At 35.6% G+C, this 26,528-nt stretch overlaps 1 long non-coding RNA gene across 3 annotated transcripts in view; it reads left to right on the forward strand.

Annotated features, from left to right (window-relative positions):
- Positions 1 to 12,883: 12,883 nt before the first annotated feature.
- LOC310896282 overlaps positions 12,884 to 26,528 on the forward strand; it is a 56,078-nt gene continuing 42,433 nt past the window's right edge. For all 3 annotated transcript variants that reach the window (XR_014581341.1, XR_014581342.1, XR_014581343.1), the window contains exon 1: positions 12,884 to 12,916. This is a non-coding gene — a long non-coding RNA (uncharacterized lncRNA). The remainder of the gene's footprint in view (positions 12,917 to 26,528) is intronic.

The following is a 26,528-nucleotide window of genomic DNA, read 5'->3' on the forward strand; positions in this document are numbered from 1 at the left end:
CAGAAGAGATAGTTCTCCATGACTATGACTTACCTCACTTTAACTGTGTTGAGCAGGCCTCAGCACAGTTAAAAACAACTGCAAAATCACAGAATCACAGAATTACAGGAATTGGAAGGGACCTCGAAAGATCATCAGGTCCAACCCCCCTGCCAAAGCAGGTTCTGTAGAGCAGGCTGCCCAGGTAGGTGTCCAGATGGGCCTTGAATATCTCCAGAGAAGGAGACTCCACAACCTCCCTGGGCATCCTGCTCCAGTGCTCCATCACCATCACAATGAAGAAGTTCTTTCGCATATTGGTGTGGAACTTCTTGTGCTCTATCTTGTGGCCATTACTCCTTCTCCTGTCCCCACAAACCACTGAAAAGAAGTTGGCCAAATCCCTCTGTCTCCCACACCTCAGGTATTTATACACATTGATGAGATCCCCTCTCAGTCTTCTTTTCTCCAGGCTGAACAGACCCAGGTCTCTCAGCCTTTCTTCATAGGGAAGATGCTCCAGGCCCCGTATCATCTTTGTGGCCCTCCACTGGACTCTTTCCAGGAGATCCCTGTCTTTTTTGTACCGGGGAGCCCAGAACTGGACACAGTACTCCAGGTGAGGCCTGCTCAGGGCAGAGTAGAGGGGGAGGATCACCTCCCTTGACGTGCTGGCCACGCTCCTTTTAATGCACATCAGGATCCCATTGGCCTTCTTGGCCATCAGGGCACACTGCTGGCTCATGGTCAACCTGTCGTCCACCAGGACCCCCAGGTCCCTCCTTCTTTACAGTGCTCCTCTCCAGCAGGTTGTCCCCCAGCCTGTACTGATATGTGTGGTTTTTCCTTCCTAGGTGCAGGACTCTACACTTGCTCTTATTAAACCTCATTTGGTTTCTTCCTGCCCATCTCTCCAGCCAGTCCAGGTCTTGCTGAATGGCAGCACAGCCTTCTGGCATGTCAGCCACTCCTCCCAGCTTTGTGTCATCAGCGTACCTGCTGAGGGCTGAATGGCAGCACAGCCTTCTGGCATGTCAGCCACTCCTCCCAGCTTTGTGTCATCAGCGTACCTGCTGAGGGCAGACACTATTCCCTCATCAGGGTCGTCAAGCAATTTCAAAAAACAAGACTCCACGCTGGTTGTACCACTGACCATGGAAGATTTCTACTGGTCATTGGAGTTCAGATCAATGTTGAAAATTTTTCTGGAAATTCATATAGAAGCTGCAGATATCCAGTATGTCCCCAGAAATAGGCAATCAGCCCATGACCTAAGGGCAATGTGTACAGTGTTTTCAGTGTCACTATCTTGTACAAGTTAATAGAGTCAAAGCGCATGTGAAAAACAAGCTATCCATCATGCAGGTTTGGAAGGCCACAAAAATAGGATGAAGTTCCTTATCAATAGCATAAAAAGAAGCTGTGATTTGGTCTCTGATTCCTATCAAGTTTGAACAGTGTGAATACCAGCGGAGGTCAAAGGAGTTACAATAGAGGTCATGGGTAGGATTTAGATATTGTTTTAGCTGTTGCAGTAGTAACTGTATTTTGTAAATTGACAAAGGAGTTAGTATTTCTCATCTGTAAGTGCTTGGAAGCAAGAAGAACTGAAAACCTAGATGCCTAAGTTGTTGGCTATGTACTGAAATCTCTAAATCCTCTTTAAAAGTCTGGAACTTTTCCCCTAAAATATCCATGGTGCCCACTAAAGTCAGATAATGTTGGTATAAAAAATGAAGCAGGACTAGAAAAAGAAAAAAAAAGAAAAAGAAAAAGAAAAAGAAAAAGAAAAAGAAAAAGAAAAAGAAAAAGAAAAAGAAAAAGAAAAAGAAAAAGAAAAAGAAAAAGAAAAAGAAAAAGAAAAAGAAAAAGAAAAAGAAAAAGAAAAAGAAAAAGAAAAAGAAAAAGAAAAAGAAAAAGAAAAAGAAAAAGAAAAAAGAAAAAGAAAAAGAAAAAGAAAAAGAAAAAGAAAAAGAAAAAGAAAAAGAAAAAGAAAAAGAAAAAGAAAAAGAAAAAGAAAAAGAAAAAGAAAAAGAAAAAGAAAAAGAAAAAGAAAAAGAAAAAGAAAAAGAAAAAGAAAAAGAAAAAGAAAAAGAAAAAGAAAAAGAAAAAGAAGAAAAAGAAAAAAGAAAACATCACACAAAACCACCAACAAGCAACAAAACCACAACTGAAAGGTGTTCAGGAGATCTGCATGGGAATGAAAGATGTGACATAAACCTGAGGGGTGATCTGCAACCATCCAGAGACATAGCTGGAGGCTAAGCTATGACATCCAAATGGTCCATCCCTATGCCTGTAGTTTTAGGCAGTTCTCCAGAATCCATTGGCTGTATTGATGAGATTGCCATTCACTGTAGTAAGATTCTATCTGCCCAAATGTACCCCTGCTAGTCCTAAACTTCTTGCATCTGTCCCTGGGGACTTTCTTGTAGCGTAGGGAGATGTTCACAAGCTTGTATGACTATACTAAGCTTCCTAGAGTGTTTTTGAAGTTAACCAAACCAAACAAAACAAAAAAAATCCAACAAAAACAAACACAGAATACAAGCATGATCCTTATTATTGATAATCAAGGCAACTAAACACAAAACAGTGTCAAAAGAATGTCCTTAAATCCTGCTTTCAATTTTAGGTCTGTAAAGAGATGCCAAACTTGTTAGTCACAAGAAATGAAACAGAAAATCGGAGTTTCAATACCATTTTTTTTCTGCTTTTGTGTAGGTTTCCAGAAAGCTTTTATTGGAAAAAAAAAAAAAAAAAAGTAGAAAGCCTACTTTGTAAAATCTAAACTGAAACTTTTATCATCTTTTAGCAGTTTTAAAATTAATGGACCAACTTAACCAGTTAATAACTGTTGTTTTGAAAACATAAAGACCTTTGGAGGAATAAGCAAGGTAATGAATTCAGTACTGTGGAAAAGTTTATGGCAATGTAGGCAGTAGATGGTTGCTATTGTATCTCATATTTTCTTTAGCAATCTTATGAACCTTTTACAACATTTCAGAGAGTACTGTTTTTGCTGCTTTTTCTCCTTGTTCAGTACGCTGACATTTAGAGATTATTTTTTTCTCAGTGCAACAGGAAAGTTGATAAGATTGTAATTCATGTTGGCAAGTATGTATTCATTACATTGTTTTACACTTTAAAGGTGTATAAGTAGCAAAGTAACGGATTTAGTCATAAGCTTCTGACTAATTGACAAAATACAATAACAAAAAATGTCTGAATTCCTTTTCCTTTGAAATAGGTAACTTTTGTAGTGTTATTATCATTATCTGGAAATATGAAGGAAGAAAGCCCATGCTGTCTTATTGTAGAAGTGCCTAATGTCTTGACTACCATGGAAATGACAATTTAGTGAAAATTTATGGTTTTAGAGCTGTGCTATGAAAATTTGGAGCTGTAAGCAGAATATTATTTAAGTATAACTGATGGATCCATATCCAGAGATCTGTCTTTCCTTTTTGTTCACCTAAGGGAGCCACTAGTTTATCTTAGAAATACCTCAACTGCTGGCTTGTGTGTGCATGGCTGGGTAGCCCATACATACTGTCTGTCTTCACCATACAAAGGAAGGTCCATTTTGGCTGAGTGCCAGATAAACACAAGTGTCTCCTATTTTATAATAATAAGAATAATAGCTATTATTATTATTATTATTATTATTAGGTAAAAAATCAAAATAGTTCATTGAAAATCAAAATACTCACTTAAAAATCTGTCTCCCCCCTCTGTTCACCTTCAGGTTATAAATCAAATTCTTGTTAACCTTATTTTCTTCTGTTAGTGGGGTATCATGCTTAGATTGCATATCCTGTGATTCACTCTGTTAATTCTTATTTTCTGAGTCATGACTATTGAAGTAGAAAATATTCTATTTTTCTCAGTTGCTAAATGTAAAATTCAGTATGCTTAATTTTTAATTCCATCTCTTTTTTTTCTTAACTCTAAGATTTTCCAGTATCAATGATTAATAAAAATGTTTTCTGAAATGAAAATTTAAGCTATTGACATATGTAATTTTACAGAACAAAATTTCAGACATAGGAACTTTGTGCACATGAAGAATAGACTTCCTTTTTGACATATTTTATTAGTTGAATCATCTTTGTTTTTAAATTGTGGGAGAAATAATTTCCACTCGAAGAAAAAAATGGTTTCATGACACATTCTGACTGTCTTTGAGCAAATTTAAGTTTTGTGACTGAATATGAGTTGATTAATAATTTATTAGAAAAGAAAGGAACTATCAGTTGGCTCTCTTGTACAAGATAAGACTTGGCTATTTATTTATTTATTTATTTTATTTAAGTTCATGGTGGTCGATCCTCAAAGTGGAATGTTAATATTGACGTGGACACATGGAAAATCGTCTTGTACAAACCAATTTCTACTGTCCCCAGATCTTTTACCTTGAAAAAAGAAAATGTGCATGAACTAAAGTTGACAGACTTTCCATACCCTTAACCCTGGTGGAAAAAATGCCCTCAGTAGTGGATGAATCATCCTGTTCTATTTATTTATTTATTTATTTATTTATTTATTTTTATTTTTATTTTTTCTGATAAAGGTGAAATTAATCCCTTTCGAAGATGTCGTATAGCAGCAGCAAACTGTGGCTTCTGCTGTTGCTGCTTTATTGACTGTTAAGACACCTTTGGGTATGGTTGAGAGAGTGGGGAAAAAATAGAAACATTATTGTGTAATCAGTTTTGTGTGTTGCAAGGTGATAATAGAATTGTAACTTACAGCAACATTTTGTTCTCACAAATCATAAATGTTTCTTAAAGGAACAAACAGCTCACAGACACTTTCATGATTTGAAATACTACTTTTGAATTCCTTGGTGCTTCATTTTATTGTGTTTACTTCTCTGTTAGCTCTGAGTGACTGCCAGATCTAACTATGTTGATTGCTTGTCTTTGATACATACTCCTTCCTGTGGCTAATATCCTTCCTGATATGCTCTGTCAAGTTTTGGGTTACATTGACTTGGGATATGGATTTATTGTTCTCTTATCTCTACCTTTCAGATAATTAATTAACCTCTCTGGTAAGCTTTGTATTCTTCTCAGTCTTTGATGGATCTTACAGTTCAACACAACTGCAATTCATTAATATTGCAGACCCTTCAGTTAAGACTGTGTCCTCAGGGCTCCAATGTTTTTCTTGCACATTGTATGCAAGAAAAGAAATATAATGCTCTTTCCCAAATCAGCAAGTAGTGATTCAATGTTTTTGTCCTTTCTTGCATGCTTACTTCCTAATTTCCTTTTCTTTTTATGGCAGTTATAGATACCTGTAACTTTGTTATGCTGAACTATTTTTACTCCTACTGTTCTGTTTGACTCTCCCATAGAAAACATTCTCAGAATATAGACGATTTTTATGTGATTGAGTTAATGTCTTATCAGAGTTTTGTTTTCTCTGCAAAGAAGTTGAAAGCCTGAGTTTCTGTGGTCTTTTGGATCGATGCTTGGAAGCTGGATTTAGGTATGTGTACTGAGTAGGCTGAGGTGATAATTCAGATGAATTTTATAGTAGAGATTAATTACTCTTAAAGCACTGAATTTGCCTTTGCAGTTTAATGATTTGAAGTCAGCTTGAAGATGATTCTTAGTCTTGCAAACTTGCTTTGCTAGGTCTTTTTCACCTGCATTTCTGTTTACATACTGATAGGAGTAGACATAAGTATTGGAAGTTATTCTCTGAGAGGCCAGAGCAGCATATCTATCAATGTGGAAAAATGTTGATGCTCACTTGAAAGAAACCTACTTTTTTTTTTTTTTGTTAATGTAGAAAAGATGGTATTGTTCACATTTTTCATATTTGTAACTTCTGATCACTTTTTCAGCTTTTATCAAGAATGTTGTGATCTTATGATGAAAACTAATCTAATTTTCTATCTCAATTGAAACTAGAAATTCCATTGAGTTGTACCAGTAACATTCTGTCTGGGCTGAACTTGGCCACCAAATGACTCCAAGGGGTTCTTAGTGGGGCCAGCATTTCCAGCGAAGTCACTTCTGAACAGTTTCACATCCAGTGATTCCAGCTCACATCTTACTTTCTCTGCTCATACCTGTATGTCTTTCAAGAAAAGTGTGCAGTATTTTCTTGTGCTACAGCAATAGCACCAGAAGCTTAGCAAAAAGCTTGAAAAATGTCTCCTTTCTCAATGTGTGTGTGCCTGTGTGTGTTAGCAGATGTCAAACCCTTGACTCATATTATTTTGTTTAACAGCTGGGCAAAGTTTCCAAACCATCTACTGGTATGCAGTGATATCAGTAGATGGACAGGAATTTCAATAATCATGAATACCTACAACTGCAGCCCACTTAATATTCTCTGTATTCTTATGAGGAATGTAATGTTCCCAATTAAGCTTAGCATTTATACACACTGTGCAATATGGCTGACTATTCACATCCAGAATTCTTTAGAAGTAATAAACCTGGATTGTACATTAAAATGTGATATGACTCCCAGCTGTATGCTGCCTATTCTTTTGGCACTTGGCACCACACATTATTTTCCACTGGTTCAGATGACAGGCAGAGACCATCTGAGGCAAAATGAAACAATTTCCAACTGGTGGGCTTGATAGTGCAGGTGACATTAAATAATTAACAAGTTCTCTTTCAGAACCATGCCTCATGCTTTAATTAATATCGCTTCTTAAAATAAGAAGTTGTTTACCATTGCTGCTTCTGCAAGCTGATTGCTGCTTGCAAAAAACATCTGAGACATGACTATGCCCAGGGGATTGCTTTCACTTCATTGTTTATAATAACTACAAACAAAGAGCTGCAAAAGCTCATCTTGCCATGAGGCGTCCTGACAATCTGCCAGTTTAGTCACCAATAATAATGAGACTGGCACAAGCAATAAGCTCAGCACTAATCTAATGAGGGCCTTCTTCAATCACCCATTGATATTGAAGCAGCTGCTGAGCACCCGATGTTTAGGACACACTTACAAGAAGTATGCTTCCAGTTACCTGGAAGCATAGTGAAAAGTAATTACCCCCTCAATATAGCTTTGCTAGCATCCAGGAGCTATGTCACCTTTTTCTCTTTCCCTTCCCCACCTCTCAGAGAGCACATTCTGGCCGGCCCTGATCAGTGGCATATACTGGCTGGGGTACCCAGTGCATGGAGAAGGCTGGAGAAGAGGCTGAGCTGGACCTGGAGCATGCACCCATGCAGAGCTGAAGCCATGTGTGATTTACTGAGCAGCCTGTGCAGGGCCTGGGTGATGTCACTTCCGTCACTTAGTTCCTGTGGTGAATGCAATTAGGAACAGATGGGCAAATGACATGATTCCATTGCTAATGAACTTCCCTACTGGGGAAGAGGACAGTGCATTACCCTTTTGTACTTCAGACTCTTAATTATCATTCTTATTTTTTTGTCTTTTTTTTTTTTCCCCAGCATAATTATTACACATCTTTGATTTTTATATTCTTTCTGAGATAGTTAACTAATTCTTGCCCGGTTGGGAAAGTTCTGAGAAGGAGACAGAAAAAAAGAGGTTTTATTTCTAAGTGGAAACAATAATGTTTTAATACACAGCTTAAGAGAACAAGAAATCTGTTCTAGCTCAAGTGCTTCAATACCATCTTCTGCTTTCTCCAGTTCATATTACCCTCTGCTCCAATGAGTTTTCTAAAAGCAGCCTTTACAGAAGAACTCATGCTAGTGCAGTCTATGCATCAGTTTAGATGTATCTGGAAGAACAGGTAGGAAGCTACTGATTTGGGAAGGATCAAATATCATTTCTACTAAACCGAAGAACAAGAAAAAGAAAACCCAAAAAACATTTGTGCTCAGGTTTTATATTTCACGGTAATAAACCAATAAAAAAGCATTCTGTCACCACTAAAATATGTATCTTAGCATCAGTATGTCATGAAAGGGTGATGATAAGCATTCAGTTGTAGTTCTCTTTTCCCCCTTCTAGTGCTGAAGGGGAGGATGGAACATCTATATTTTTAAGAAAAAAAAAAGTCAATAGTTTTTCCGTGTAGTTTCTTCATTCTGAAAATGCATGTTCATATTTTTGGTAAGAAATCTCTATGAAGTGTGTCAATAGTGAATATAAAAATAACCTTATGCAAAATTGAAAAGAGAATAACTTCAAATATTCAATCAGTGGCCTATTGTTTCTCTGCTTTCTTGCTCATGAAAATTGTAAAGTCTATAATTGGATTTTTAACTTGTCCATTAGTTGCACGGCAGCAGTAATATATAAATCTCTACTCTAGGTCATATTTTAATTTTCCACTGTCATTACGCAGTTAGGAACTTGGCTTAACTTTAAACACCTTAACGAGGTAAATAAAAAAGATAATCTCTACAGATTATTCCATTTTAGTCACAGCAAGAGTGAGAATTAATCTTTCCTTGGAGTATTTCAGAGCACTTATGTGAGACATCTTAAAGGTAAACAGTGTCAGTGACTTCATAAAGTAGGAATAAAAAAGTATGTTATGTCATAATGGAGACTGTAAATGACTTCTTCGTAGTGAGAAGAAATTGGAAGAGTTAATGTCTTAATACTTTCTACAACTGCAATGAGTTTTAAATGGTTTAAAAATTGGGGAGGGGGGTTGGGCATGAAACATCCTTGAGCTGTAACTGCTAACTGCTAACATTGGATTTAGTCTTGTGAAAGCATTTTTTGGTGCTGTAACTTTCCAGGAGTGCAGAGAGACTTATGCACTCAAAGTACCACAAACTGTTAATGGCTTCCACTGAAACAGATGGCAACATTATGATCATTTTTGCAATTAATGCTGACTGCAGATTGTTCTTGAGGCTGCAGTCATAGTTCTCCATCTCCTATGTTGCTGCAGTACTATTCAGTAATAGAATTTATTTTATAAAATTCTGATAACCCCTTCTTTCCCAAGCTACTTTAAATGTTTAATATATTTGGGAGATGGCATGGATTGCCTTCTGCTACTCACATGTCAAAGGTCTTGCAAATTTAGCAATGTGTTTCTCCTGTGACCCAGAAATTTACAGTAATATGTGATCTCCTTTTTGCCCTGGACAATAAAATTAGAGATTAGTAAGCTAAGAACATCTTAAAGGTACACTTTCTAAAACAAACTATAAAGCTGTGAATCGTTGGCACACTTATACCTCTGCTTTATTGAATAAGTGAATATCTTATGTTGAATTTTGTCTCTTGGAATTAGTATGGTGAAATATGAAAAGATTGTTCGTTGTTTCAAATTGAATCTAGGAGGAAATAGAATCAGTGCCACAGTCATCCAAACAGCAATGAAATGTCATGTGTCATTAAAAGGAAATGTGAGGCAAGTAGGCAGGAATGTTATGCAGTCTGATAGCACAACTTAACTTCAGAATTAACAAGCCGAAGATAAAGCAGCTGAGAAGGATGTTTTCCAAAATAGCTGGAAAATGATCAAGCATTGCTGACAGCAAAATAAGGGAACAAAGGGATTGAGGAATACCTCTCCAATGGCCCAGCTGCGGTTGCAGCCAGTTAGCTGTATTAGTCAGCTACAATATCTCATCTCCATTCCCACATCCGTGCTACAGCACGCACAACACATCAGGCACTGGGGGAAGGTGCAGTTTTATAGGCCCAAGGGCTCAGGTGCCAGGGAGCTGCTAATATCAGGACCTGGAGCTGTGAACCCTCCATAGGTAGCATCTTAATGTGGGGCCTAACAACAAGTTCTGCTCCCTGAGAATCAAGTGGGGCATCCAGTGCCAGGACAGTCCTGTGGTCAGTCTGCCCAAGTTCAGCATTCAGAGGAACATGACACCGACCTGGGAGCTTCTTTCCCTGCAAAGGAAATATTTCCATGCTTGAGTAGCACTCTTTCCCAGCTGAATATTTAGTGAGATCCTGGACCTAAATGGTGGGCATTCCAGAGAAAGAAAGTACTGCTGGCAGGCTGCACCTTGCCACTGTGAGAAGCAATTGTCCCTCCAATAATCTGCTGTGTTCTGGAAGGTGTGCCTTCCAAATGCAACGTGGAAAATAGCACAGAATGGAAAACTGGCAGAACTTTGAGGTGCCTCATTAAAAAGTGAAGAGTTTTGTGAAATTCAATTTGTTTGAAAACCTGAGGAAGGGAACTGATTTGTGCTTTCAGATCTTATGAAGGTGAACAGTTTAAAATGCAGGTTGGCAGGGTTCAGATGTTTGTTTTTCCAAGGGTGCCATTGCAGTGTGCACATTGGAACTAGGATAGGAATCCTTCATAGAGTCATATCAAAATAATAAGCTGATAATTTTACTTTTTTTTTTTTTTTAATATATATGTATGTAACTTCTTGTAGCGGGAAAAATACTTTTTTTTTTTTTTTCCTTTCACCCCATTAGAATGTACATTGTTGAATGACTTTGCTGTGTAGCTAATGAGCTAATGTCTCTGTTTCCTTGGATTTGTTCTAATAAAATAGATAATTTATAACAATGTCACAAGATTATTTTACCATTCATGAGCCACAGTAGGAAGTAATCATGCTGTATGTTTGTAAACAACGGACATTTTAATAACAAGAAAGTAGTTTTAAGAGGATTTTATTATCACCACAAGAGAACAACAGAGATTTAATCTACAGCACTGATTATAAAATACGGTACTTTTCAGAGTGAAACAAAGGTCACTGATAAACCCTTTCCAATTGAGCATCACTGAAATGATAACAATACGTAGTGCATTGAATTCTATCATATACCTTGAAGATATCTGTTGAAAGATTTGTATTGTTTCAAAGTTAAGAGTTTCTGGTCTTCAGGAAACATACTCATTGGGGCTAAAAATAATATCTTGTTCAGTTTTACATTTGTTAATTGAAAAATGTTAGCTGAAATAGAGTAAAAAAATAATAAAAATAAAAATAAAAATAAAAATAAAAATAAAAATAAAAATAAAAATAAAAAATAAACTTCACAACCAGAAACCTCACATGGGTTATTGTGACAACCATGGAAAACACCAGTGAAGGTTTATCTTAGTATATGACTTCAGAAATATAAGTATATATCAAAGTTAAGATCATATACTTGCTATTTAAGTGAGATAAATGGGGCATTTGGAAAGACAGCTCAAACTATACAGATTTGTTAGGCTTAATGCATTCATAAATATTTAAATTGTTATATGGATTATGGAAAGAAGTTTGCGGGATACATCTGCCTTTTTTTTTTTTTTGTCTTAGGAGAGACTGGATAAGGAACCTTTTGTTTAGTCTGGGTATGATTTGATCACTGATACTGTACATAAAAACCATACTTAGAATTGTATATATATATATTGTATACACTAATAAGGCTTTCCATTAAAAAAAAAATCAACAAAATAAATCTTGAGCTGATGTATGAGAAGTGAAAATAGAAGTGAAAACAAGGAAAAATGGTCCCTGGAAAAACATCATATAATATCTTTGCATTAAGGTCATTCATCTGTGCGAAGGGTGGATTTATATTGACCACATAACAATTGTGATGCTCTTTTTATTAATATTTGTAAAAAGCTGTGACATTCTCTAATTAAAGGGATATGCAAGTACCTGGTGGTGTTATTTGTCTCTCAACCACTGGCATTTATAAGGCTTCAGCTTTTGCCCAACTCCTTGAGATGGTGTCTGACAGAAAAATGTATCTGGATGACAGGGAGTCACACAGTTTACCTCTCCAGATGAAGAAACAATCTGCTCTCTCCATGTCCAACAAGACAAATGTTTGCCTGGTTTGTTCTTAGTGATCTTTAGTATTATAGATGTTACAATCTTTCCAGTAAAACCACTACAGTGATTATCCATCCTTACCAGTATTCTTCTCCTTGATGTCTGAATACTCATTGCTGCAAAAGAGAGGATTTTCTTCTTCCTCCCTCTTTCTCAACATTTTTCTAGGCTATCCAGACCCGGTGGATATCTTGCTTTGTGGACCATTTTGATTGCTCTCCGCTGGAGTCTCCAGCCAATCAACATTGTTGTTGAAGTCTCAAAAATTGGAGATGGGGTTATAATAGAAGCTTTATTAAACAGACTAAAGCAGTAAGATTACTTCACGCACAGTCTTGCTGTCTATATACTTGTATATATATCCTCAGTGTGATTGCTCGACATGATGTTATTGACTCATATTCAGCTCCTGATTAAACCTAAGACCCACAGTCTTTTACAGGATTTCTACCCAGACAGTAATTACATAGTCAGTATTTGCAGCTGATTATTTCTGGCTAAATGCAGTATCCTGCATTTGAACCTTAATATTTCTTAATAAGAAAACACTGCAAGACAGAAAAATTAAGTTCTGAGAAAGGGTCAGATATATTAGTTTTTGTTGTTTTTGTTTTTCTTTTCGTTTTCAGTTAGCACATACTGCTTGCTTTCATTACTTTTGCTGGTGGAAACATTATTTCATATATTTATTAATTTCAAAAATAGTTGACTAAATAAAAAAATATTGAGTAGTAAGGTCATTATTCAAAAACCGAATATCTTGAAACTATTCACAGAAGTCTGGTCAAAAGGCTGCAGTAGAAACAGAGGCATTTGTATGATATACTAATTTAATACTTTCTTAAGTGACCAAATGTCCTGGTTCCAGTTAGGACAGAGTTAAGTAGCTCATAGTAGCTGGTAGGGTGCTATGTTTTGGATTAGGATGAGAAGAGCGCTGATAACATGCTGATGTTTTAATTGTTGCAGAGCAGTGTTTACACCAGGCCAAGGACTTTTCGGCTTCTTGCTCTGTCCTGCCAGCGAGCAGGCTGGGGGTGCAGCAGGAGCTGGGAGGGGACAGACCCAGGACAGCTGACCCAAACTGGCCAAAGGGGTATTCCATACCATCTGACGTCATGCTAAACAATATATAGGGGTGGCTGGCCGGGGTGGGGGGGCGGCTGCTCGGGAATAGGCTGGGCATCGGTCAGCGGGTGGTGAGCAATTGCATTGTGCATCACTTGTTTTCTTACACATTATTATTGTTAATACTATTACCATTATCACTATTATTATTATTATTGTTATTATTATTTTCCTGTCTTAATAAACTGTCTTTATCTCAACTCACAGGCTTCACTTTCCCGTTTCTCTCCCCCATCCCAGAGAGGGAGGGGGGAGGGTGAGCGAACGGCTGTGTGGTGTTTAGCTGCCAGCCGGGTTAAACCACAACACCAAATAACTATTTATGAACTCCTTTCCACTGCTTTTTATGCTTGAAATCAGCTGGACTCAGTTTTGTACATATCCAGTTTGAACTGTTACTTAACATTCCTTAAGACTAAAGTAATTAGCTACAGTTTTGTAGAATTATGGAAATGAGCTGATTGCAAAGAAGAGAGATTCATCACACAGCCTTTAAAGCAACAACACTGGTAAAATATATTGTACTATTTTATTTTTTATTATTATTATTAATAGGAGGAGACTAAGAGTACCAAAACCAACCAACCAAACAAACAAACCAAAACACCCTGTAATATAATACATTAAGGAAACATTTTTAACTGCTCAGCCTCATCTTTGATTAGCTGGCAAAAAACAGATACATACAACTGGTTAGCTATTTTTACACGGAAAACACATGATACAATATGAAACACTGATGTAACCAGAATTGTCAATCAAATATGAAATGGAGCTGTACAGCAAAAGGATTAATTCAGACATTAATAGTCAAGAGAAAAAGGCTTGCTTGCATCCTGAAATAGGAGATTATTAGCCATAGCAACATAAACAAACACTTTTTGACGCATCTATTTTCTTGTTAGATGAGATTATTAACAAAACAGTGAAGCAGATGAAGACATAGATTACACTGCATTTGGCTTATTTTCAGAATCATTTTTTTGTTGCTAATTTCTCTTCCAAATGACATTCTTTGCTAAAAGAAATGGTCAACAATTCAATCATCATGCACATGTACACAGCATACTCTTCACTGCCGGACTCTTGTTCTGTTATATAGTGCATTTGAATAAAATTTATGGAGATGTGAAATCTGCTTGAATGTGGTTGGAATGAATGTCTCAGAAAACACATTCAACAGTAAGTATTCCAGATCACAAGGAAAACTTTTCACCTCTCCTTGCAAGCCACATATATTGCACTATTTATGAAAACAAAACAACAACAACAAAAAAAGCTGGACATTGAATATATTCCTTTATCTTCATACTATCTATCTATCTAGCTACCTATTTATTTATTTATTATAAAACTGACCATAGCTTTGTTTCTGTGATCCTAACTGTCTAAAGCAAACAGAAACTTAATTATCAGCTACAGCTGCAGTGAGGCAAAATTAGGACTCTGGTTTTAAGAAAAAAAAAAAAAAAGCTGAAGAATTGTATGCAAAATTGTTAACTTATTCTTCTGTACTTTTTATAATATTAATCTTAAATCTTTAATATAAACATAAATATAATATTAAAGAAATTGTGATTGTCTTGGTGTATGTGATAGTAAGGAATTTTTATTCTATGATATGGTTTAATTCGATGCCTGGTTTAACCTCCACAGTAGTTCCATTCCCCTGATTTGCTTACTCAAGGTCTTTATTGCCCTATAACCTGCATTGTCACCCCAGGAGCTAGATAGATTACATTTCATAACTGTCAAAATATGTAGTCTTTCTTCATTTCCTATTTATCCAGTGTCACTAAACTTTCATTTCTCCATAGACTCAATGTCATTATTTATGAATTTTGAAGTTAGAACACTGTGATACTAAGAGTATAATGTTTTAACTTATCTTATGTAACTAGAGCATAAAGACTTATTTCCCTGGTTTTGAAATCTACAACACTTGCCCTTTATATATGTTTTAATGGTAGTCTGGTTGGAAACAATGAGACTACCTGGTTTGTAGTCATAACACATTGCACTGACAGAATTAATGTCCTTGGAAGCATGGGTCTCTCATGAGTTCAAAGCGTTTGCTTTTCTGCATGGTCAGGTTTTCTATTTTTATATTGTAATCGTAAGCTGCAAATATTATATACATACACGCATATATATATACGTACACATACATACAGATTTTATATACACACATTAAAAATACATACACATTTATACACAAATATATATATATGTCTGCATTCCATCAGTCAATTACATTGCATCTTTTATTATTTGTCTGTAGCTTATACTCATTACTAGTTGTTATTACAACATAGCGTACTAGAGCAATTTTTTTTTTTCCTTCACTAAGCTTTTCATTACTTTTTAACACTGAGAAATATGTTGTGAGAAGTTCCTTCCAATCTCTGCTGGAAGTTTACAGTGCTATGTTGGACGAGGCATGTAAACCATACCAGTTATCCTGTTCTAGCATAGGTACCATTTTCATTTTCCTCCTTACAACCATCAGTTCTGGTTTCCTTTCTGGCCATGGTAGGAGCCATCCCTTTCCTCAGATCACCGGCACAATGTACTATGGCAGTAGTGCATTTTTTTCCAAGTGTGAGGCTCAGGAGAAATCCTCAGATAAGGTTGCTATGGCATTGCTGGACTGTTTGCTCTTTATTGTGAATGCCATGCTTGAGTTCCCCTTTTTACCTTTATTTGTATAATTAGTGGTTAATTTACTGTAATTTAATTTTCAACAATGTATTTAGACTTTGCACACTTCATTTAAAGGCTATACCTTTATTATCTTCAAATCCATGTACAGATATCTGCAGGGAATGGGAATATTTAAAGGCATCTTTCTCAGTATTGATAAGGGCATAGAAACGGGTTATTTTATTTTATTTTATTTTATTTTATTTTATTTTATTTTATTTTATTTTATTTTATTTATTTTATTTTATTTTATGTTATTTTATTTTATTTTATTTTATTTTATTTTATTATTTTATTTTATTTTATTTTATTTTATTTTATTTTATTTTATTTTTTTCTGTAGGCACTAAACCTCTCTATAACCAGAGCATTTTGTAAACATCTGCACTATTAAATAGCACAGCAGAATTTAGTGACCTCATCAGGTGTTATAGGCAACTACAGCAAGTCCCACCAGCCCACTGTTCCTGGTTGTACCCCAAGGTGACACAGTATCCAGAAAGAAACAGGACAAGGAAACTGACTCCATCACTAGGCAGAAAGGCCTGTCTTTCAGCTGATGAAGCAACAATAACAGACCTACAGGGATTTGTTTGCTACTTTTGCACATGAAGGTGAGGTATCAGGAGGCTTGTTGCTGACAGGAATAGGGTAAAGAGGGAAACTTCTTGTAGGTAACACTAGTTGCAGAAGCTGCCCTTGGTATCTAGAGTAAGAGTTACCAGAACTTAATTCAGCATCACTGCAGATGGTAAAAAAGGAAAAAGATTGCTTCAGTAACCTGAAACAACAACAAACAAACAAACAAACAAATAAACAAACAAACAAGCACTTCATTAGCTCATCCATTGGATTTTACTTCTACACACTCTGACCAATGCATTAGTCTATACAATGCATAGAGCAAACTGACCATAGCCCTGTTAGGTGTGTGGGGTCTTCTGACAACTGGAAAGCTTTTAACATGATTTGAATTGCGAAGGTAGAATTTGCTTACAGCTTTCCTCCTTTCCCACCCATAGTTAGATGACACCAGCAAGTACTGTATATTAGAAAAACTTGTCCAGCTCTTTTGCAGTGTTTTGCAAACTAACAGTCAAGATCTTGCCTAAACATAAAGTCCTTTATTAAATGATAGTTCTTTAAGGTCTTATTGAATTAACAAGGACTTATGGTGTTTCACATAATGGCAGTACTGAGAATTACTGGGAAAAAGGAAATTTCTGAAGGCAATATTTTATGGTATATGTTATAGTGGTTCACATCTCTCTATACTTAGAAAGGGAGTAGATTTCTGTTGAACTGTCTTATATAAAATGAGGAAATACATAGTTGGCTTTGCCACAATGAGTATAGGATAAAGGTGATGAAATTATTTAGATCAGAAACTATATGTAGTCTTAAGCGTATTAGAGAGATGGGCAGTTTTGTTGGTATCAAAACAACAAAACAAAACTGAGTATATAAATTTAGATGTGTATTATATCTTGTTAACATTTTCCTCCTCCCCATCTTCTGAATCTGGAATGCTTATGGAATGGAAAAATGGCCACATCTGCAAAAGGATATATTGTGTAAAGAACCGGGAAAGACTTTAAAAGCCTGTTGTTTCTATTTCTTGCCCATTTCTTCTTCCCAGATTATTTTTGTAAATAAAATGTCATTGCTGTTTTCTCAGTTTTTCAACACTTATTTACTATTTTAAGCAGATTTTGTTTATTCTATCTATTTAGAAAGCAGTAAGAATAGTTAAAATCAATCAGATTTTGTAAGTCTGACCAGTAGGAGATGACAACTAGAAAAGGTGACCATACTGAATTACCTTAAATATCTTGTCTGTCTCTGATTTAGGCCAAGAGCAGATATTTATAAAAGAGTAGGATATCTGGTATTTGTAGAATACATCTTCACTATTTTGTGCTCTCCAAACATTTTGTGGTTCTCTGGTTTTTGGAGACAAAAGTTTTAGAGTGAAAACCACTGTGTTTAACACCCATCTGTCAATCTTATCTTTCTTCCTGTCAGTAGGATTACTCCTCAGCAGAATAATTGCGTGCCCTGAGATACCACTTGCTTAGGCAGCTAACTCATTCTTTTGGCAGCAATGACTTGGGGGGGAAAATAAACAAAACAAAATAAAACAAAATAAAATAAAATAAAAAATAAAAAATAAAAATAAAAATCTTCCTTTTCTGTAGTGAGGACTTTGCCCAGACTATGGAAAAGAACAAGTATAGTAACCAAATTAAAGCAGTCTTAGAGGAGGTGGCAGTGGTCCTGCTCTTTCACTGATGCATCAGAAGAGCCTCTGTCACGCTTATAGTATCCCAAACTCTCTAAGAGTTATTAGTCATTACGTGTAGCTCTCCAATGAGTTTTAATGTAGATGCAGCCTGTAAAATTCAGATCTGCAAAAGCTGTTCAAAGTCAGAATGGTAGTTTAGAGCTCATGTCTAGTTTCAACACTGAACAGCTGTCATTTCAGCCTGCAGAGCAGTGAAAGAAGAAAATCCATTCTCTATAATAAATGTCCCATCCATATTATGACTTTTATCCTGTCTTCTCTTATGAGGAGATTTTGGATAGTGTTTATGTGTCATAACGGACAGATTATCACTCATATGTCCTCCCCCATACATAGCTGTGAAGTATTTAGGTGTGTATTTGCATATCCATAACCACATTAAGAGAGATGAGAAACACGACTCATGAGGGACTTCTTAAACCAACAAATCCATTCCCTACAGCACGGCAAAACTCTGGACTATCCCTAAAACTCACTGATTGATGTTAACTATTTAGTCTTGAAGAGCTCCAATGAAGGTGATCGAACAATCTCCCTCTGCAATTTATTCACTAAAGCTTAGACTGTTCTTATAAAGATTTAGGTCTTATTTAACATATTTCCCTTTCTCTAACTTCCCAATAAACCTAATAGTTCTCAGTCAATGGAGACTAAGAAAGAAGCATCTCCCAGCATATTTTGTTAGTCACCATACCTCCCCTCGGTCTTTATTTCCTAGATGGTTTCTTGCGGGACTGGTTTTGTAAATGCTTAAACTTTGTTGTTGTTGATGACGTTTTTCTCTGAACTCTCTAATTTGTCTGTTATTTGTCAAATGTAATGCTTAAACCAGGGTAGGACTCCAACTGCTGTTTAATAAACAATAAGTAGCACAGGGAAATTAACTCACTTGGTTTTAGATCTATCATTCTTGATACAGTTTAATACCCTTTACCATTCATTTTCTTTCTCCCCTCCCCCCCCCCCCCCCTTTTTTTTTTTTGGTATGAAAATGTTACTTTTTTGAGTCACAAAAGCTTTGTCATCCATCACAAACTCCTGTCCTTCTCATTACTTGCCTTGCCTTCTATGTTTGAACACATGATTATTCTCATGCTTTTAAACATCAGTTACACCTTGTCCCTATTGGGGAGGATTTTTTGTTCCTTCTAGCAATTAATTAGTTATTAATATAGCTATTAAATTAGTTATTAATATTTTATTAATTCTAGTTAAAAATTATTAAGAAGTTGCCTCTATGTGTACACTCTAAATATTTTATTTTTTTCTTGCAGCTTAAAATAAGTTTGGTTTAGCATGTATTTTGATATATCCCACACCATGGCTAATAAAAATATTGAATGGTTTAGGAAGGACTCCATGAAGAAACTCACCTGACATTTGTGTCAGCATAACATCAGATAGGTTAATAATTTTTAAAAATATTTTATTTTATTTATTTATTTATTTATTGATCAGCTGAGAAACATTTAACTCCTTCAATATTTCTGTTGACTTTAACTGTAAGGCTCAAAAACTAAAGTAGTTCAGTGTTAGCAACTTGGAATCTCCTTCTTTACTGTTGCTAATCAGCTGAACAAATGAAAATATGGGGCCCTAAATTGACTATTCTATCAAAGCTTTCCTACTATTTCTAGCAGGTAGAGTTCTGAATCACACCTGTATCAAAGTAGAATCAAAACTTCTGTGGCTTGTCGAAGCAAGGCATGAGATGGGATTTCTGATTCTTTTGCATGTGTGCAAGAGGGAGAAAGACTGGCTGGGGAGAGAGGAAATTTGGAAGAATGTGGGGAAAAAAAGATACGTGCTGGCAAGTTTTCAACTGTTTGTTCAAAAATGGCAGGTGCGTTGCTCGGGAATTTCCTTGTGGCCCAAAGGTAAAAATTTGATTGATTTCACTCCCTTATACTCATTTTCTTTTTATCAGATTGCTTACAAACTTTAATATTCTTGAGGAATGATAGACCACAAAATATCCTGTGTTGTACTAAAATCCTTAAAGGAGTTCATCCCTTTCACAGACATCTTTCTTTCTTTCTTTCTTTCTTTCTTTCTTTCTTTCTTTCTTTCTTTCTTTCTTTCTTTCTTCCTTCCTTCCTTCCTTCCTTCCTTCCTTCCTTCCTTCCTTCCTTCCTTCCTTCCTTCCTTCCTTCTTCCTTTCTTTCTCTCTCTCTCTCTTTCTCTCTCTCTCTCTTTTCCTTCCCTCCTTCCTTCCTTCCTTCCTTCCTTCCTTCCTTCCTTCCTTCCTTCCTTCCTTCCTTCCTTCCTTCCTTCCTTCCTTCCTTCCTTCCTTCCTTCCTTCCTTCCTTCCTTCCTTCCTCCCTCCCTCCCTCCCTCCCTCCCTCCCTTCCTTCCTTCCTTCCTTCCTTCCTTCCTTCCTTCTTTCCTTCCTTCCTTCCTTCTCCTTCCTTCCTTCCTTCCTTCCTTCCTTCCTTCCTTCCTCCCTCCCTCCCTCCCTCCCTCCCTCCCTCCCTCCCTCCCTTCCTTCCTTCCTTCCTTCCTTCCTTCCTTCCTTCTTTCCTTCCTTCCTTCCTTCTCCTTCCTTCCTTCCTTCCTTCTTCTCTCTCTCTCTCTCTCCCTCTCCCTCTCCCTCTCCCTCCCTCTCTCTCTCTCTCTCTCTCTCTCTCTCTCTCTCTCCCCCCATAGGAGGCCACTGGCTTTTTCTCTTGGTGACCCTTCTATTAATAAATATTTTAAAAATCATACATAGCAGAAGAAAATACATCACAGGAATTTTTAGTATGCATTTAGTCTTCAGTTACATTTGCAGTCTTCCTGTTATGATATCTAAAACTTTACAGATATTATAAAGGCAATAAAGGCAGCACAAAAACAAACAAACAAACAAACAAAAAAAACCCACTCTGGCATCTCTGCAACCGTATGGAAGTTCTATGAGCTAAACATCTACAAAAACAAACAAACAAACAAACATAGACTTGGAAAGGATCCTAAGGAAGTTTACCCCATTTCTCTGAAATAGGATTATACAGATCCAAGTTCATAATTTTAAATGTCTATACCAAAATTGCTCTCATTTTCTTTAGTGAAAAAAATGCGAGAAAATGATTATATTTTGAATATAATCTTTCATTTCTTTAGGACCATACTTCAATGATTCTGGAGACAAATAAATAAAAGTATGACACCTGTCTTTCCTGAATGTACATATACATAAACATTTGTACTCTACTACTGATAGTGCTGGCCTTCTGCACAAGTGTTACACAGTAAACAATAGAACATATACTAAAACCTAAACTATAAAGCAGATGGACTATATACTGCCTTCTGTTTGGGGAAAACACTGAAAAAAAAATAAATATTTATTTTAACTTGTTTTTCAGTGAGGTAATTTTCAAGGTGTAATAATTTAAGAGACAGTAAACTTATATGTACATTCACTGTGGTAGAGGAACTTAGGAAAATATTTGATGCATCCTAAATCTTGTACTGTCTTTTGTTTTATAGACACTGTACTAAGTATATAGGTCAGAAGAGAAATAGTAAATTGTTCTCTGTCTTTGTAGTCTGTCTGCTTTCAAACAGACAACATTCTTCAGATGCTTTGCCTACAGTATCTCATCCCTTGTGCTACCGAGCTGAAGAATTTGAAACTGCTGAAAAGTGCAAGGAAAAGGATGCATTTATGGAAATATAATGACAAGTTTCTAATATTGTTATTATTGTTATTATAAATATTCAAGAAATAGAATCAAAGGCAGGCACTTAACTATCCCTAAGAATTTGGTCTTTCTTCTTCTAAGAATTAGTGGAAATTATTCGTATGTCCAGGCTTCTTCTGCCATGTCTAAACATATTCTGGCACTCAGCCTTCTATGCAGAACCTTACACTGTACAGTCATTGTCCCTTGGTGGTGGTCTTTCAATATTCTACTGCAATCTGTAATGTAAACACCCATGGTAACTTGTGCTGCTACTATTGCTGTTTTATGACTTCAGGGAGAAAATATATATACATATCTTTAGCGCCTGTCCATCGCTATAGTATTTATTATTATTATTATTTTATTTATTTATTTGTTTGTTTGTTTGTATTATAAAATTTTAGCCTCCAAGAATTGAAAGAGATATCTGGTTCCTGCAAATTAACTTGAAATTTCCAGACGGGATTTTTTCTTACATCCAGTAAACATTCAGACAACTTACCGAAGATATCAATCATCTCATTGGCTCCTGCCAATAATTATGTTGAATAATTATGTTATGAATTATATATAATATTAACTGTTTTCATGAGTGTCACTAAAAAATGACCAAAAAAAAAAAAGTGTCTCCTCGGGCTCCCAAGAAAAGGCCAAATCAGCCTTTAGTAATACGAAGCAGCAGTGCTCACTATAAAAAATTAAGGAGAAAGCTGTTGACTTCAACAGACTCTATACAGGCCATTACTATTTCCTGAGCATGAAGATAGCTCAGTGGCACCAGCATCATTTAAAAGAAATTTCAGCAGACATTTTGCTCAAATGTGAAATATTACCATTTTCAGACTTGTGAAAGTGGAATTTGGGCTTCTAAGACAATAAGTATTTTTGAAAACATTATTCTTAGTTCTTAAAGTGTCAAACACAGACGTTCAACTTGTTTGTATATTTGATACACTCAAAAAGAAAAACAAGTGGCTTGTTATATGAAAGTCATCTGGCAGTCTATTGCTGAGCTAAGATTTGGACTTATATATTCTTTAAAATAATGGTTTTGTTTGTTTGTTTTAACCTGTTTTACACTTTTCTTACCAGTTATTTTATTAAAATAGAGATATGTACAGAAAACACATGGTTTGTGTTCTGTAATATTAGCATTGGATTTTTGTTTTTAGTAAACATTCAAAAGAACCCTAACAGCACAATGAATATTTGCAGATATTTGTCTATGCTTCAATTTGATTGTCATAGTTTTAATATAACTTAAAATGATCCAGAGCCTAGTTCCTAGGATTGTTGAAGCCTGCAGCACAATCTTCAAAGAGGGAAATGTCATTAAAATAAGTCTAGTACAGAAATCTCTGAAAGTTTTTTCAGAATAGAAAAAAAAATATGTATGTTATTCAAAATGTCATTTCTTGCTGAGATCAACTTTTTTTTTTTTCTTTTCTGAACAACAGTTTCAAATTCTTTACTAGTTTGTCTGTAATTGATGTAAAGCACTGCCAGCAATCATTTCTGCAGTATTTTCTTGACATCCCCAAGCAGAGTTCACTGTGACCAACTGGCCATTTTCTGTCTTAAAAAAAAAAAACATCTCTTAAAATGGTAATCATATTAAAATAATTATATATATATTTTTTCACATAAATGAAAGCTTTCAAAGTCCTTCTTTCTCAAATTTTCTGGTAAGCTGCCATGTTATTTTTAGTGATATGATAGCTATATTCAGTGTTGAACATCACTGTTGTCAAATGTACTGATAATTCCTCTGAGGTCAGTGACAGAGATTGTGTCTTGTTGGTAAGGAAAGCAGACGCCTTGGGCATGTTGAAACTGAGAAACTGGATTCTCCTAGGAGAGCAGCCACATGAGAACTCTGAGCAGTTACCTCCCAAGCAGGAATAGGTGAACCGATTTATAAGAAATGAGAACTGACACCTTTGCTTAAAACTAGTGCCAAGCGTGGAGAATAGTTTGCAGAATTATGCATGACTTTTTTTTTTTTTTTCCCCAGTCTTGTTCTTCCATTTATGTTTTTCTCTTTTCCTCTAGGCAGGTTTAGAATAGACATGTATCAAGGAAAAATGTCAAAATGCAGATTCAGATATGGATATTAAAGGTATAGGTGACCATAATTTCACTCTTAGGCTTCTGTACCAAAAAAAAAATGATTAAACATGCAAGCATTTACTGCTTTACTAATCCACTTTTTAAAGTTTTCTGAGATTCCTTTCAAACATTTTCCAAAATATACTTAATGTTTCAGTAATTGCTTGAAGGAGCTGGATATTTTGTTTATGATCCAGCAAAGTTCAGGAGACAGATGTAGCTTTCATCTGCCTCAGAAACTAGATCTGAGTGTGTGCCGAGGAGCTTTGCTGGAGTGCTTGGCATAGTGAGGCTGCCCGTGTCATTGCTCCATTTGTGCAAGAGAGAAAGAGTTATGAGAGGCTCTATGTCCTCTTCACCTATTGTTTAGTCCAAAATAAGATTAAAGACAGATTCCTCTTCTCTTACCTACCCCGTGGACTCCCACTTTTCCTGCTAACTGTACCAATTTCCAGCACTGCACAGATCTATTTGAAAAAAAATAAATTAATTAATTTAAGCTTATTGACATTTCTTATTTTCATACTAGAGTGAGTATAAAACTAAATATATATATAAATATATAAATATAGATATATATAAATATAGATATATAAATATAAATAGAGCAGTATAAAAGATGAAAACACATAGACTCTTGTTATTAACTTAATTCTATGATGTGGTAGACAGGATTGGGTCTTATAACAACCAAAGGATGATTCATTTTGATAAAAATCACTGCTGGCTTGAGATAGCTTGAGATATTTACTGGGGTGGATCATTTTAAACAGTTTCAGAAAAGTGGGGAATCTTTATCTGAAGGTAGAATTCAAAGGAAAAGAAGGAAATGTATTTCAGATATATTGTGAGATTACAGACATAGGGATAGATAAAGAAAAAATATAAGGACTGGAGAGAGGAAAAAGGAAACCATACAGGGAAGGCAGAGGATATCCCGTAACTACACTGTCTTTCATACATGAACAAGCAGAAGACTATTCAAAGCAAGAGAAAAATATAAACAAGGTTTTCCCCAAGAAAATAATATATTTAAGAAATAGCATTATTCTGGGTGAAACACAGGTTAGAAGTGAATCTATCCTGTTGATGCATACTAATTCAATATTATGTTTGTAAATCATTTTCAGTGCATGTTTCTTAGGTTGTTTCTAGGATTTTGAAAATGAACAAGATTAGTTTTTCATGGCTTGATGTGTTTGTGAATACCTGCACAGTACTCCATCCAACGGACATGTTTTATCAGTTGTAAAACAGGAATGTACTTTCTTGTGAAAAATGGGACTTCAGAGACAGCTCCATAAGTAACTGCTGAATTAACTATGGAAAGTGTCTCTTAGAATTCAGAAAAAAAAAAAAAAAGAAAAAAAAAGAATAGTTTGGGTGATGAAATGTAATTTAACAATAAAAGGTGGTTTTAGTTTCAGGCATGAATAAAATTGATGATGAAAGAATCTCAAACACAGATTGGAAAAAGGGTAATTAAAAGATTAGTGTAGTATCATTCTCTTTTTCCATCCTGACAATCTTGGAATTCCTTTATATGTTGTTCCATCTCTCACAGTCTGACAGAGAAAGTGTATCATAGGCAAAACAAAGTGTCATGGACAATAAGAGATAAACATAGAATTATGGCCATACCTACATCTCATAGAAAAAGGATTATTTTTTTGATTTGCAAAGGAAACAGGATTTAGTCGTGTGTCCACAAAGGACAATTCTTTCAGATGTAGCCTGGGAATTAATAGCAGGGAACATCCTAGATGCTTGCCTCTTATCTCAGAAAGTAGAAACTCAGTTTATAAATAAATAAATAAATGTAAGATTTTAATCTTTGTAAATCTGGTTCCGTTTCCACAGGATTGCTAGGGAAGAAAAAAAAAAAAAAAAAAAAAACCACCTTCCACTGCTTGTACAGAGTTTAGCTTCACAGCTGCATAATTTAACTTCGCACTCTTTCATTTCAATGCATTGCGTTTTTTCACAGCAGTTCCTTTTCTTTTACATCTTGCACTCTTTTACTGCTGAAACAATTGTTTAAAATGTTGTTAGCCAGCTAAACAGATTATTTGAACAAGAGAATTATTTAACATGTTTATTTTCTCCTTTGGGTTTTGAAAACAAAAACAAATTAAAGATTGATATAAAGAATGAAATATAAAGATTTTATTTAAGGATCTGGGAAATACAGAAAATATGAAGTATCACAGCTGAATTCTGAATTTGACTCCATGTTTTAACCGTTTAAGATCTTTCTTTATATTAGATCTAATTAATATTATAATGAGGTTAACCAATATATCAGGGATGTTTTAATGTTGACATTGAAAAGATGATTGATTACTCTAGGTAAACATTTATATTTGTCTGGTTGTATTTGTGAAAACTGAGATATCTATATCACAATACACTATTTTTGGAGTGGTGGTGGGGGGTGGGCGGAGCTTGTAATTCCATTCCTTAGTTTTCCCTAGAAGCCAGATGGATGTGGGATGCCTGATAAACAATGTTTGTTAGGGTGGGTGTCATGTAGGAGTTTGGTTAGTAAGAGGTTATGGCTAACCTCAGCACAACAGCAATAGCTCTTACCCTTCTCTAGGGAATTTATTCAAATTTTGGAGGCTCCAAGTCACAATGTTGTTATGGATCAGCTGCTGTGTTGGTACAGGAGTTACTGGAGAACAGTAGTTTTTAGTCAGATTTATGAAGGCAAAACTGGCACCAATTTTATCTTTTCTTGTCATGACAGGCTGTAGACACCTGAGGTTAAGTGACTGTACCATACCTAAAGAAAGAGACACATCTGAGACCCAGATGGGGCAAAAAACTGCAGGAGAAACCACAACATTTATGTGCGAGTCAGGAATCTTAATTTTTGCTCATTATGAAATATATTTT

The sequence above is a fragment of the Anser anser genome (assembly GCF_964211835.1).
Source record: "Anser anser genome assembly, chromosome: 3".
Classification (NCBI taxonomy): Eukaryota; Metazoa; Chordata; class Aves; order Anseriformes; family Anatidae; genus Anser; species Anser anser.